Source organism: Eptesicus fuscus, chromosome 9 (assembly GCF_027574615.1).
Source record: "Eptesicus fuscus isolate TK198812 chromosome 9, DD_ASM_mEF_20220401, whole genome shotgun sequence".
NCBI classification, from domain to species: Eukaryota; Metazoa; Chordata; class Mammalia; order Chiroptera; family Vespertilionidae; genus Eptesicus; species Eptesicus fuscus.
In genome coordinates, this window is record NC_072481.1 from 34,533,672 (window position 1) to 34,550,268 (window position 16,597).

Here is a 16,597-nt window from a genome sequence, read left to right on the forward strand (position 1 = left end):
TAAACCACCATTGATTCATTTGTTTGCCCCTAAAACCAACACATTTGTAGTGTTTTCATTATCTTCAGATAAATAACCAGAAATGGATTTGCTGGATGATATGTTCTAGTTTTTTAATATTTTTAGTATTCCTCCATATTGCACCAATTTACACATTTTCCTTTAAAAAAGTTATCCTATGTATTATTGCTAGAAAAACATGCTTCCTTAAATTCTGTTGTTTATAACACTCCTATCATATGCATGTGTCTATAATTGATTTATTACTTTAGCAGTTTTAAGAGTTTACCCTGAGGAAAAGATGGATTAGAATAACTATGTAAAATGCAAACAGTATAGTTCTTTCCCATCTTACAAGATGGCGGGTGAAAAGAAAACTGAGAAGCCAGATACTAAGGAGAAGAAACCTGATACTAAGGAGAAGAAACCTGAAGCCAAGAAGAAGGCTGATGCCAGCGGCAAGGCTAAGGCGCCTAAGAAGGGGAAGCCCCACTGCAGCCGAAACCCGTCCTCGTCAGAGGAATTGGCAGATATTCCCGGTCGGCTATGTATTTGCAAAAGGCCATGTACAAGAGGAAGTATTCGGCCCCTAAGTCCAGGATTGAAAAGAAAAAGAAGGAGAAAGTTCTTGCTACTGTCACAAAACCCACTGGTGACGACAAGAATGGTGGTACCCGAGTGGTTAAAGTCCGCAAAATGCCTAGATATTATCCTACTGAAGATGTGCCTCGAAAGCTGTTGAGCCATGGCAAGAAACCCTTCAGTCAGCATGTGAGGAGATTGCGGGCCAGCATCACTCCTGGGACCATTCTGATCATCCTCACTGGGCGCCACAGAGGCAAGAGGGTGGTTTTCCTGAAGCAGCTGAGCAGTGGCTTGCACAAGCCCAGACATCAGGAGGGTGAGATCTTCAACACAGAGAAAGAGAAATATGAGATTACAGAACAGCACAAGGTTAACCAGAAAGCTGTGGACTCACAAATTCTGCCAAAAATCAAAGTTGTTCCTCAGCTCCAGGGCTACCTCCGCTCTCTGTTCTCTCTCACCAATGGGCTTTATCCTTATAAACTGGTGTTCTGAATTTCTTATAAGAACCCGATTAAATAACAAAAAAACAACAACAAAAAATTGCAAACAATATAGCCTGTGAAATCTATTCACTGCGAATATTCCAAGGGTAACTGAGACAAAGAACATGTACTTTGCAGTCCTGAACTAGTTTATTCATGCAAACAATAGAACTATTCAGCATTGCAGCCAACCCAAAGTGTTTGTAAACATCTCTTACCTGGGAAGGGTGTTAAACCTTTACAGCTTTTTAATCCAAATAATAATTTTAATGAATAGCTATAGCTATCCAATTATTATTTACTAGGAGACTGAACTACAGAATTTCACTTTGACAGGACCAGCCAGCCTTGGAGAACAATCCTCCATATACTTAACACCCCTTTCGTATTTGCTTCTCAGAATGACAGCCTTCTATCAAAGAAGGAACTGTCTAATCTAACAAATACTTGCCCACTCACTCCTTCATTCCACGTTAGAAGAACTACCCATTCCCCATCTATGTGCTTTCTCTTTAGCCGCTGAACACAGTTTAGCTGGTAAAATGCTTGCGCTGAATTTCAGTCCAACAAAAATTCTTTCAGTGCCTGCCATGTGTCATGCTATACTGAGTGACACAGTTTCTACCCTCAGAGAGCTTGCCACTTATTTCTAACAATGAAACCTCCTTACATGAAGCAATCTATATATTTATATAAAAGGCTAATATGCTAAGTGTCCGACCGTCCGACCGGTCACTATGATGCTCATTGATCACCAGGGGGCAGGCGTTCAACGCAGGAGCTAACATAACGCGCACTGGCCATTTGCAGAGAAATGGCACCGTGGACCTGGCACCCACAAAGCAACACTCGGCTTCCCCCAAGTGGAACACAGGCCCTGTCACCTCCCCGGAGCGACAGCCCACCAAATTGCAGCCGAGACCCCATGGTGCAAAATGTAGCCCACAGCCCAGCTCAGCCCAGAAACGGTGGCTGTGGGCACCAGGTAATGACATCATGTAGCAATGCCCGGCTTCCTCTCCCTAGCGACAGCTAGCCTCTTTGGAGTTTCTTTAGCCCAGGAACTCGACTTGCTTTATAGCCAGGTGCAAACATTTTACACTTTAACTGAATGTCTGTGAAGTGTTTTCCTCTGCCTCATCTCATTTGATCTTCACAGAAGTCATGGAGTAGGTAGATAGGAGACTCAGTGGAATCCTATTTTCTTTTCATTAGCCGGAAAACAGAGATTTAGAAAGCTTGGAAACTTGACCCAACTGAAAAGAAGTAAGAAATGGTGGACATTGAAAATGATTTCAGGTTATCTCACTGCGCAGAATATTGTCAAACACTGCTGCAGTTAAATATTTCAACCTTTGTTCTCCCTGCGTGATCTACAATAATAATCTGCTTTGTGTTGGTATTTACTGCTGTGTTGCTGACAATTACCTTAAAGAGAAGTTGGGGTGCTTCACTGGGCTAGAAAAAGTTTAGCTAAATCAGAAAGCACGTCTAATTAAGTTTATCTATATATATAAAGCTCTTGCTGGTGCCAATCGCATGTGTATGTTTTGATCTGTCATTGTGGATCGTGAATTTGGTTGACACTTCTATTATAGAGAAAGAGCGAATAGCAATATTAAAATATTTCTTCTAATTAATTTCCTTTCAGTATGCACGAATTTGTGCACCGGGCTACTAGTTATTGAATAATTAGGTTCAAAGCAGGGAGATGTAGTCCACGTACAAATGGAATAGAAGGAAGTTAGTTCAGAAGACTAAGAGATGAGAGTAGGCTAGAGCAATCTGAAAGGAGCTATGGTTTGGAGTAGGCCCTGGTCACTGGAAGAGTCTTTGATTAAGAGTATCTCATTGTCTCATAAGAGTCAACTAAAAGTTAATGATTAAGAGCTTATGATGAAAACAACAAGAAAGCCCACTGCATGGGAGAACATATTTGCCAATGATATCTCCGATAAGGGTTTAATCTCCAACATTTACAGGGAACTCATACAACTTAACAAAAGGAAGATAATCCAATCAAAAATGGGCAAAGGACCTAAATAGACACTTTTTGAAAGAGGACATTCAGAAAGCCAAGAGACATATGAAAACATGCTCAAAGTCACTAGTCATCAGAGAAATGCAAATGAAAACAATGAGGTACCGTCTCACACCTGTCAGAATGACTATCATCAACAAGTCAACAAACGACAAGTGCTGTAGAGGATTCTGAGAAAAAGGAACCCTCGTGCACTGCTGGTGGGAATGCAGACTGGTGCAGCCACTGTGGAAAACAGTATGGCGTTTCCTCAAAAAATTAAAAATGGAACTGCCATTTGACCCAGTAATACCACTTCTAGGAATATATCCCAAGAAAACAGAAACACCAATCAGAAAGGATATATTCACCCCTATGTTCACAGCAGCACAATTTACAATAGCTAAGATTTGGAAACAGCCTAAGTGCCCATCAGCAGATGAGTGGATTAGAAAACTGTGGTACATCTATACAATTAAATACTACGCAGCTGTAAAAAAGAAGGAATTCTTACCATTTGCAACAGCATGGATGGAACTGGAGAGCATTTTGCTAAGTGAAATAAGCCAGTCAGAGAAAGATAAATACCACATAATCTCACTCATTTGTGGAATATAAAGAACATTATAAACTGTTGAACAAAAATTGATAGAGGCAAAGAAACATCGAACATACTGTTAAACTACAACGGGAAGGTAGGGGAGGGTTGTGGGGTAAGAGATCAACCAAAGGACTTGTATGCATGCATATAAGCACAACCAATAGACACAAGACACTGGGGCGGGGGGGGGGGCGGGGGTGAGGGCAAGTGCCAGGGGCTAGGGAAGGCCGGGAGGAGGTCAATGGGCCAGGGAGGGGGGAGACATATGTACTACTATTTGTAATACCTTAAACAATAAAATTTTCTTTAAAAAGAGCTTTTGATGTTATATTGCCTGAATTCAAATCCTAGCTCTGCTACTTAACAGCTGTATAACCTTAATCTCTTTGTGCCTCACTTTCTTCAATTAGTAGTTATTCAATAGGATTAAATTACAGTTGACACATGTAAGTGCTTAGATTGGTGTCTAGCATCTAGTAAGTACTTACAAAGTATTTTCAATAATAATAATATAAACTGAGTTTGGGAGAATGAGTAGAAAGTAATCATTTGGATTAAAGAGGAAGTGCATTGAAAAAGTGTGGAAATGTGATAGCATATAGATGTAAAAGACTTGGGACATGTGGGCAATGAGAAGTAATTCAACAAGGCAAGAAGGAGGTGTTGGTAGAGGGAAGGGAGGAGAGAAGAGGCTGAAAATATGCATTAGAGCCACATCTTGAAGGTACTTCTATGCTCTGATATAGAGTTTAAACCTTAAACTGTGAGTAGCCATCACTTCTTTTAAGCAGGAAATGACATGATTAGATTTGTAATTTAGGAATTAATTCTGTTGACTATACTACTTGCCCATCACTTTGTTCTTATCTTTATGATAGTTGCTGAAATTTATCTCTTATTTGTTTTCTGTTTGAGATACAGTGCTTTTCGAAGTGTGGTCCATTTACCACAAATTTACAAAATATAGATTTTTGAGCTTCCATCCTAGAATTACTGAATCAGAATCTGCAGATGGCCTAGATAATCTGTTTTCACAAATTTCCTATATAACAAGTGTTTCCTATGTATCTTAAAATGTGAGAACCATTTGTTTAGTGAAAAAGACATAGGCTTTCTAAATAGATAGGCCTAAATATAAAACCTGATCCAGTTCCTGACAAGCTATACACCACAGGCAAATTATGTAGCCTCAAGTTCAAGTCTCAGTTTCCCCTATGTCAAATGGAAATAATAATATCCTATTGCAGTATTATGAAAATGAAAAGAAGCATCATATGTAAAATGACTAATCCATAATAGAACCTCATACATATTGCCTTCCTTTCCAAGCTTATACATTTATCGCCTACATCTAGTGAGAAAAGAAAACTATGTCATACTTATCTTATTGTTTCCAGTTTCTAACACAAAGCCTAACATAGAATAGGTATGCATAAATGTTTTATAAATGTGTAAATGAATGAATTTATGGGGAGGGACCAGAATTTGTGAGACCTATTATAAGACTAATGCTATATAGTCTTAAGCAGGAGTTGCCAAGGGTCTGAACCAGAGGCATCATGCTTGAAAAAAAAAAAGTGGAGGTTTTATCTGAGGTTACCAGGCAATAAGATTTTCTCTGGACTGGTATAGCCATAATATAAACTCTCACAAGCTAGCCTACTTCCTCTAAAGCAGACACTGAGACAGTAGTCCATCGTCTGAAACTGCCACTAAAGAAATTAACAAACCAGTCTTAAATCCAGCTTTTCAACTCACTCCACATACCACTGCTATCCAGATGAAAAAGAATCTTTTCTAAACATCTCCACCGGAAATTCCAGAGACTTACATCCTAGCTAAGCAAGATAGACTCAGGACTTGGAAGTTACTTGCTACATGTGAATTCATCTGTCTGTTTTTATAGTCCTACAATGGACCAACTTGAAATTTCTCTGTTTAAAACTTTTGATATAACTAGAATTTAAAATGTAACCAGTTAGTCTAGCACTTAGGCTCAATCTTTGATATAGTAGGTATCAAACCTATTTTTTCAGGTTTTGTAACCTGAAAGAATGTTCAGTGTTACGTTTGCCATAATCCTTATTTGACTGTTTTTGAATAGTTCATTAATGATTTCACAGGCAAATCAGTTTAATAGATATAAACTTATAATGCAAATGCCTGTGGAGTCAAATACTCACCCACTGTTCAATTTCTAAGGATCTACAAAGTATCAAGCACTGCTTGGGACTCAGGATACAGAGTTAACAAGGAAAAGTTTCTTCATTTTTGCTTAGGATCTGAAAAAAGAAGTAACCATGTGAATAGATAATGACAACTCTACAGGATAATACAAGGCTAGAGGTACAGATCCATTCCTTACCATCTTGCTCTTCTCTATGGAGAGTCCATTGGTAATGAAATAACCTCAACCTATATTTGTTTTTCCTATTCAGTTCTTGCAACAAGTGAAAATAGTATGTTCCTTGCAGCAAATGGAAACAGTTTATTATCATTCCATGACTATCTCCTACACTGATTCAAGGACTATATAGTGTTTGGAAGGAAGAAAATTTAGAAGGGGAAAAACACAATGAGCATGCTTGTTGAAGAGAAGTGAAATGGTAGAAAACTCTAGATGAGGTACCAGGTAACCTGCCTTCTCACAAGCTGTGTGACCATGGGAAAATCATTTTAACTTTCTGAGTCTCGGTTGCCTCCTCTCTAAGTGGGGATAAAAGTCCTTTTCTGCCAACTTAATTATTGTATCACATGTGAAAGTGCTTTGTAAACTTTGAAATGTAAGACCTTAAAGGATTAAAAGTCTTAGATAAAAATATAGGTAGGGGGCTATTCATTAATACTACATTTTCCTTTGTGAATACTTAGTTAATGGTAGCTTTGATTAACAAGAAAACGAGCTTTTTACAGAATGCTGTAGTGATAAATTAGGCCTAGGACCATGAAATTCATTGTTACCATTGAGTGGATGAGGCCTTCTAAGTCATTCCTGATCTCATTAACAAAATAATTATTTCAGTCTGGAACCTTAGTACATTTTAAAGCACAGTTCTACCATGTGATCCTCTATTTAATTATCACAGCCTGGGTCCCCCAAAAGTATAGCAAACTTAGGGGCTTGCCCTGGACTCTCATACTAAAGAGCCTTCCTCCAATTAGCCCCCACAACCTGCAACTTAGAATTTGATTAAAGGCAGATGAATTACTTTGGAATAAGCAGAGTAGGTTCACCAAATAAACAGAAAGAGAGAGAAAGAGATACCTTTTTTAAATTTGATACTTCAGAAAAATCAAAGTAGTCATGAGAAAAATCAGAATTTTGTCAGACTTCTGAGACTTATTTTACAGTGCAGCATTACTTTTCTTCTAAATTACATATGGTGCATAATATGTGCTTAGGACCTCTAATGTTCTTACTTTTGGCCCTGGGACACCTCTCAGAGCTCTGGTATATAAACAGTGATTTGGGTGGAGTACAGCAGTCAATCAGGGAACAATGGGAAGATGCTTCCTATAATTGTTCATACCTTCCTCTGCTTCCCCTCCTCTACCAATGCCAATTTACCTCCAGAAAAGTGCTGCTATTGATGAGTGGTGATTTGCCCCAGGCCCTCCCAAGCAGTTTTTAGAAGAAATCCAGAGAAATTCAACTCTTTGGCCTGCGGTTACACATCTAGTTATTAGAAGGAAGAGGACTCATATTATTAGGATGATGATGATGGTGATGATTAGGATAAAATTTATCAAATACCTACTGCAGCCCCATATGCTATGCTAGGTGATATGTATTCATCATTTCATTTCATCCTTCCAATAATCCAGCAAGAAAGTATTTTTTCTATTTTAGAGATAAAATTGATCAGTGATGAAAGAGGTGAAGAAACTTCAAGGACACAAAAAGTAACTGGCAGACCTAGAATTCAAACCAGGTCTGTCTGTGTTTGAAGCTCATGACCTTTCCCTGTAGTGTTCTGCTATCAGGTTGGAATGAAGACGAGAATCCAAGTTGTTTGGCTAGAAGATGAATGTCCTGGCTGCAGTATACCACGGAGCCAATGCTATCAGGCAACACTTCTTTTGAATGCCAATTTTAACACATCTTTTCAAGCTTTTCATTTATACTTCAAGTACAGAAAAATCCAAATATTCATCTTCTTTCTTTCTGAAGAGAGCTTTGTTGTTACTTAGTTCTTGCTCTGTAGTTGTCAAGATAGTGGCTCATGTGACTTCCTTCTATAATTTGATACTTGGGTTTTTTTTAGGAGAAATTCACATAGCCTAAAATTAATCATTTTTAAATGTACAATTCAGTGGCATTTTATACATTCCTAATGTTGTGCAAATGTTACCTCTATCTAGCTGATACGTATTCATCACCCGCATACCCATTAAGCAGTCAACCCCTGCCCCCTGCCAGGCCCTGGCAACCACTATTCTGCTTTCTGTCTCTATGGATTTGCCTAGTCTACATATTTCATACAATATGTGACTTTGTGCCTGGCCTCTTTCACTTGGATTCCTTCACATTGTAGCATATATCAGTACTTCCTTATTTTTTATGGTGGAAAAAATTCCATTGTGTGATTATACCACATGTTGTTTATCCATTCATCTGTTGATGGACATTCGGATTATTTTCACCTTTCAGCTATTTTGAATAATGATGCAGTGAACATTCATATATAAGTATCTGTTTGAGTCCCTGTTTTCAGTTCTTTTGAGTATATACCTAGAAGTAGATTTCTAGGTCCTGTGGTAATTCTGTGTAACTTTTTGAGGAACCACCAACTGTTTTTAAATCACTTACATTCTATATTATTTACATTTCAACCAGCAATGTACAAGGTTTCTAATTTCTCTATATCCTCGCCAGCACTAATTTTCTCTCTCTCTCTCTCTCTCTCTCTCTCTCTCTCTCTCTCTCTCTCTAATAATAGGTATCCTAATGGATATAAGATGGCATCTCATTGTGGTTTTGAATTGCATTTCACTAATGATTTCCTTAATGACTGCTGAGCATCTGTTGATGTGCTTGTTGGCCATTGGTATATCTTCTTTGGAGAAATGTCTTCTTCTGATACTTCAAAAAAATTAAAGTAGCAAGGTTATCAGAATATCCTATAGCCTGAGAAATTTTTAGAAATAAAATCTTAAATATCTGAACTCCAATTCTATTCCAGTTAGATCATCAAGTGGAGATTTTCCTCCAAGAATTTTGTAGTTTTAACTCTTAATTTTTAGGTCTTTGATCCATTTTGAGTTGATTCATTAAATATGGTATAAAGTGAGTATAAAAGAACTTCATTCTTTTGCCTCTGGATACCCAGCTTTCCCAGCACCATTTGTTGAAAACACTATCTTTTCTTCAGCCTTGTCAAAAATCATTTTACCATATATGTGAGAGTTTATTTCTGGGCTCTCTGTTCTATTGCATTGGTCTAGATATCTGTCTTTGTGTTAGTACCTTAATGTTTTGATTACCATAACTTTATAGTACATTTGGGAATCAGGATATGTGAATCCTCCAACTTTGTTCTTTTTCAAGATTTTTTTTTTTTTTTTTGGCTATTTGGAGTCCCTTGAATTTTCATATGAATTTTAGAGTGGGTTTTTCTGTTTCTTAAATGTCAATGGGATAGACTCATTTGTTTCTTAGAGAGATTTAAATAGTAACAAAATAATGTCTATTAATTTACCTAAACTCCCATTTACAGTTCTCTTTATTCCTTTGTAGATCCAGATTTCCATCTGGTATTCTTTTCTTTATATCTGAAGGACTTCTTTAATTCTTTCATTTTTTATTTTATTTTTTTTTTAATATTGATTTCAAAGAGGAAGGGAGAGGGAGAGAGAGATTGAAACATCAATGATGAGAGAGAATCATTGATTGGCTGACTCTTTCATGCCCCCTGCTGGGGATCCAGCCCCCAACTCAGGGATGTGCTCTGACTGAGAATCAAACTGTGACCTCCTGGTTCATAGGTTGACAATCAGCCACTGAGCCAGGCCATTCAGGCCATTTAATTTTTACTATAGTACACATGCTTGCAATTAATTCTTTTCACTTTGTATATCTGAGAAAGTCTTGATTTCACCTTCAATTTTCAGAGATATTTTACTAAGTATAGAATTCTAAGTTGACAAGCTTTTTCTTTCAGTGTTTTAAAGATGTTGCTCCACTGTTTTCTGATATTTTAATTTTATATCCTGCAACCTTTATATGCTGCAACAGTTTCTAATGAGAAATCTGCTCTTATTCTTATTTTATTCTCCTGTACATATTATGTCTTGTCCTTTCTCTGACGGCTTTTAAGATTTTTCTTTTTGTTATTAATTTTATGTAATTTTGTTATGATGTGCCTTGGGTCTAGCTTAATATGTTTCTTTTGCCTGGTATTCATTTAGATTCTTGGAACTGTGGCTTTATAGTTTTAATCAAATTTGAAAAACTTTGGCCATTATTTTTAAAAATAAGCTTTCTCCCCTACACCCTATTTCCAGATTCCAATTACACTTATATTAGTTTGCTGAAAGTTATCTCACAGATAACATTTCCAACTCCCTACCTTGCTTGGGACCAAACTAAAATCTTCTGGTACTAATTGGGCCTCTAGGTTACCAAGATATATAATCTACCTTAACAGGTTCCATAATACCTCATCATTTACAGCTCTAATTTTCGGTTTCCTCTTTATTTCTAGTACCTAGGAGTTTCTCTTTGTTTCTTTCTTTCTTACATACTGAGTAATACTTTTTTAATATTTTTGCTGTGTTTTATCTACTCTTTCCATTACTGTTGAAAGAATTTCAGGTTATCTTGATCCATATCTCTTTAGGGATATATACCAGGGCCATTTCTCTGTTTACAAGGTCCTATTTATTAAGGGCAAAGAGCAAGAGTGTACATTCTAACCTGGTAATTCAGAAGAACATATAAATGCCATATGTATATTGTATGTGTGTATTTGTGTATGCATTTGGTGAGAATTATCAAATTGAAGTAGCCTATTAACCACCATAGGCTACTTCAATTTGATAATTCAGAACTTCGCAATAGTCTTTTAACCCTTTGCACTCGCTTGATCTTTTCTCGATTCCTTTATTCTAATGCTAACCATGTTGAGTCACACTCGACATCCAAGTGCAAAAGGTTAAGAATTAACTGATGGCCGAAACCGGTTTGGCTCAGTGGATAGAGCGTCGGTCTGCGGACTGGAAGGTCCCAGGTTCGATTCCAGTCAAGGCATGTACATTGGTTGCGGGCACATCCCCCGGTGGGGGGTGTGCAGGAGGCAGCTGGTCGATGTCTCTCTCTCATCGATGTTTCTAGCTCTCTCTCCCTTCCTCTCTGTGAAAAATCAATAAAATATATTTTAAAAAAAATAATTAACTGATGATTACTAATTTTTTTTTTATGATTACTACTTTTAAACATTACTGAGGAGTAACAAGTTACACTAAATTTCACTTCTGGTTAAGTGCCTCATTTAGGGATGATTTGATAGCTTATAAAATATTGTCACTTTTTTTAATGAGTTATAGTAAAATCTGATTCAGTGGCTACTTTTTCAGAGATATAGAACTATACTGAACCACGTAGTGTGGCACCATGAGGGTAGAGAGAAAACATAGGCTATTGGGGAAGAAAAGACTAGGTTTGAGTTCTAATTCTAGCACTCTTAACAAGTCTTATAATACTCACAATCTATACTAATAAAATGGTAATATGCTAATTAGACCTGGTCGAGACCTGGTCGACTGGACATCTTCCGGACATCCGACTTCCTTTCGGACAGTTAGGGGGCGACCAGGCCGGCAGGGGGCCAGTTAAGGGGCGACCAGGCAGGCAGGTGAGCAGTTAGGAGCCAGCAGTCCCAGATTGCAAGAGGGATGTCCGACTGCCGGTTTAGGCCCCATCCCTGTGGGGTCCGAAATTCATGCAAGGGATGGGGGGGTCCTCAGCCCAGCCTGCACCCTCTTCAATCCGGGACCCCTTGGGGGATGTCTGACTGCTGGTTTAGGCCGGGCTGAGGGACCCCACACACACACACCCTGTGCACGAATTTCATGCCTCTAGTAAGAAATATACTCACATAGACTGGCTGGTATGACTCAGTGGTTGAGCATCAACCCATGAACCAGTTTGATTCCTGGTCAGGGAACATGCCCAGGTTTTGGGCTTGATCTCCATTAAGGGGGCATGCAGGAGGCAGCTCATCAATGATTCTTGTCATTGATGTTTCTCTCTCCCTTCCTCTCTGAAATAAATAAAAATATATTTTTTAAAAAAGAAATATACTCACATAAAAATTGCTAATCTGCAGAATACTCGGAACTTCAGATTGTAACTGTTGAGCACTGATAATTCCACTATTTCATCTATCAAATATGTAATGAATGCCTGTCGTGTAAAATAGTATTCTAGATGTTATAGGAGAATACAGAATTCTTCCCTATGGGATCTTACAGCTCAGGGAGGGAGCAGTAAGTTAAATATACAAACAAGTGAGTACAAAGCTGTATAAGAGCAGTGACAGTTATGCTACAGATGAAAAGCTCCAGTGGAGGCTATTAGTTCCAAGCAGTCCAGCTTCTCACTTTAGTGTGACAAAGGATGTTTTTATATCAGGCAGCCAAGCCAGAGCCCAGGCAGCACCCGAGACCCATTCCTGAACCTGATTATCCAGCTGTTCTACCTCTACATAATCAACATGTATTTCTAGTCACTTTGTCTGATTTGTCCTCTCAAATTTAGCAAGAGGATCCTTCACAAGGACATTCTTTGTAGGACACAAGAGAAGTTCCAGGAGGCACATCTACAAGTCATGGGAACACAGTTAGACATGAAATGTTAATCACAACACCTGGGGTTTCTTAAAAACCTAATCATGTAGAATAATGCAGGGAAATTATCCAAGCAGTGTTCTCTAAATCCAAAAATTAGAGATGACTGTGAGCAGGACAGTTGGAGAGACAAGACAGAAAAGAAGAGCCCTGGCTGTTTTGGCTCAGTGGATAGAATGTCGACCCAAGGACTGAAGGGTCCTGGGTTCAATTCCGGCTAAAGGCATATACCTCGGGTGCAGGCTGGATCCTGGCCCTGGTCAGGGAGCATGCAAAAGGCAACCAATCGATGTGTCTCTCTCACATCGATGTGTTTCTCTCTCTCTCTGTCTCTCACCTCCCTTCCACTCTTTCTAAAAATCAATGGAAAAATATCCTTGGGTGAGGATTAAGCAAAAACAAAACAAAAGACAGAAAAGAAAAAATAATAGCCATTCACAAGCAACTACCAACACATAAGAAACTATAAATATAAGTTTAGGAAAATTCATCCTGAGCCAGCCCTTGTGTCTGGGATGATCAGAGAGGCAAGGGTAAAAGCATTGGATTATAGGGAAAGGAGGGGCAGGGTAGGAAGCTGTCAGGAGACCTGGATTCAAGTATAAACCCTGCCACTGACTAACAGGTAGTCTTGTGTAAAACACTTGTCTTCATATGGTTTCATTTTCTTCATCTATATAGTGGCTCTTTGGACACGTTGGTCTGTTATATTTCTGAAGGTAAATGAAAAGTTGGTAGGATTTTTAGTGTAAAGCTGATGGAGCAGGAAGTCTTTCAGGTGGAGAGAGCCACATTATTTAAGGAACAAAAGGAAAATAATGTAAAACTTGAACACTGGGCTCTTCTCAATAAATCATTTGATTCCATAAAATAATGATGAAGGTGGTCCAAGCACGATTATCCATGTCTTCTCCTATTAAACCTATTAATAGCCATGCGCACAAATCCATGCACCAGTAGCTCTCTGTGGGGCCTGGCCGCTCCATGCCCGCTGCCCAGAGGCTGTCCGCGGCGCAGAGGCCTATCTGCGGCCGGGTGCGGAACGCTTGCCGCGGTGACGAAGCAAGCATTCTGCCAGGCCACTCACACTGCCCACTCTCAGCAGCCGCCCCCCCAGGACTGGGAAACTCCGACGGGGCTGAGAGAACTGGGCACCGCCATCTTGTGGCTGTGGGTGCCGCCATCTTTGTGACAGAGTGATGGTTAATTTTCATATTACCCTTTTATTAGATAGGATGGCCTGCTTATATAGCCCCAGTGCTAATGTGATGCCTAGTATAAAATTGGTGCTTATTGAATATTTGTGAGAGGGAAGGAGGGAAGATAAATGGAAGGGAATTAGGGGAGAAGGGAAGGAAGCAAGTTAGCCGGTTCAGGAAGTCCCCTCTCAGTAGGTACTACAGTTTGTGGCAGGGATCCCTGTATTTAATGTTCTTTCATATCTGCAAGTCTGTTTTAAAACAGAGCTGTTTACTTAGAATGCTTTTATTATAAACTGTATTTGTGCTCAAAGAGCTCCAACTATGGTAGCTTTTGGAAGGTTTCTTTGTTGCGTGTACATAGTGTCATAACAAGTCATTTCTGCCCGGCCAGTCAATGTCATGGACTCAGATGAGGCTGCTTTGTGGATGAGCTATATCTTTTTCCTCCTTAATTTTTACTGCAGACAATAAATATTTTATGCCTGGAAAGAACTCATTTATTCAACAGGTGCTTATTAAACACCTCAAAAAAATCCAGGCACTGTGTGAAATACTTGGAATGCAGCAGTGTATAATATAGACAAGGTCCCTGCCTTTGTGATGCTTTCAGTGTCATGGGAGAATCTCACATTAAATAAAAAATTATAATTAATGCAATTGTGATAAATGTTTTAAAGGGAATTACAGAATATTATGAGAAAAATGTGCATTAATTTGGAGGAGTGGGATCAGGAAAGGAAAGTAAAATTAAAATTTTAAAGATCTTAAATATTTTATTATTTGAAATATACAGTGAGTGGCCAGATTATTATGATCTCTGAACGCATAATAATCTGGCCACTCAGTGTATATCCTATATAATAAGAGACTAATATGAAAATTGTCCCCTCAACCAGGAGTTCGACCAGCAGGCAGGCTGGCAAGCCGCCCATGTCCCCTCACCCAGGCCAGGCTGGCCGGACCCCACCCATGCATGAATTCATGCACCGGGCCTCTAATATATATATATATACATGTATACATATATGTATATGTATATGTATATGTATATGTATATATAAACACACACACACACACACACACACTCACACTGAGTGGCCAGATTATTATGCATTCAGAGATCATAATAATCTGGCCACTCAGTGTAAAAGGATAAGATTACTCCCATAAGTTGTTGATTATATTAGGTATATCTAAATTTGGAAAGATAGACTTGTCCACAGAAGTATAGAATCATTAGAAATTCAGTCCTTTAATAAATGACCGAAAAGGAAGACATTATTTACCCAAGAACACACAGCTTGCTTCTGGCAGGGCTAGAACTTGAACAGAGGTCATCTAATCCTCCCATTACCTCTCTTCAGTGACTTAAAAAAAGAAGATATTATATATCAAATATAGATCAGCCATAGCCAAAAGAATGATTAAGTAACCATTGTGTACAAACTTGTATATTGAGTGGGGATAGGAGTTTAGAGAGTAATAAGTTATTCAAATGCAAATATAAAAATATATACAAAATATGTTCTATCAGGCTTATTGTACCTGGTCATAGCAAAGCTGTAGCGCATAAACCAAAGTGGGAACTACCCAGTTGAATTAGTTAAGATACATTTTAAGGGATATGTTTCTATTTCTTCAAAATATAAATACTGATGACTAAGTACAAGTTTCCAAGTAGAAGTTTTTAAAACCCATTTTATTAATGTGTAATATTATATGACATGTAAATTATTTTGACTGCCTTGCAGCCTGTGTGGTCTCTAATTAGGTTAGGTTAATCATTGTTACTTATATTTTGTTCCAACATATATTTTCCCTAGCATACTTTTTCATTATGGATAGTATAGCAATTAGCTTCAACATTTAAGTCTTCTTATTTTTTTACTTGAAAGATTTGGAATTAATGAAATATTACTATTCATACCAGAGATTGTGAAATTAATTGAATCATTGAAACTATAAGGTGTATGAAACTTCAGGGAGAAGTTCAGATTCGAATTAGAAAGAGCACCTAAGACAGTGCTGAACATATACTCAACCTTGAGTGAGCATATAATGAATAGGGGAGACAAAAAGTTACAAAGTCTTTAGTTAAACCATATGAAATTCCACTTTTAACGTCAAAATAGCTAAACATTTGTGACTTTGTGATTCAGCCTATTAAACAAAATGATCAAAAAGGTCATCTATAGTCTGATGTCAACAGATGTGAGTATTTATTAAATTTAAGTACATGTATATTGACTATACTCTAGAATTTAATAAATGAGAAGTTCTGACAGTTGAATTAACTTTTAATTTTGTATGAAATTGCAATTTAAATGTAGGCAGGTGGCAAAATTATTTCAGAAACTAAAAATATTCTAAAAGATCTAGAGAACTTCTCAGTTATTCACACTTCATGATTGTGAAGGTATTGAGGAAATACTTATTTGATAACCAAGCTTTAGTGGTGTGGTATGGACTGAAGTTAACTAGGGTATTTTGCTTTCAGACTCTCCCTATGCTGACCAGGGTATTACTGCCAAGTCCTTTATTTCTCTCCCAGTCCTTAGTCCCAATGCTGACACTCTCCAAGTTTATCTTAGAAAAATCAGGTGGAAAACAAAGGAAACTAATCATTGTAAAAATGAACTGTCAGGTGCTTTACTAGACAGTTTATATATTATTGCATTTAATTTTCACAACAACCCTTTGTGACAAATATTATTTTTATTTTATAGTTGAAAAAACTGAGACCTAGAAAGGTTAAATAACTTGTCCAAGGTCACACACAGTTTGTTAGTGGTAGAGAGCTAGTCTTCAAACATTCTTATTTTCACTATATACCATGCTACTCATCTTATTGTTTGCT

At 38.0% G+C, this 16,597-nt stretch overlaps 1 protein-coding gene and 1 pseudogene across 3 annotated transcripts in view; both read left to right on the top strand.

The window, feature by feature from the left end:
- Positions 1-16,597, top strand: part of FAF1 (Fas associated factor 1) — a 356,005-nt gene that overhangs the window by 306,212 nt on the left and 33,196 nt on the right. The gene's annotated exons all lie outside the window — the stretch shown is intronic.
- On the top strand, positions 359-1,080 carry LOC103284181 (60S ribosomal protein L6-like; annotated as a pseudogene).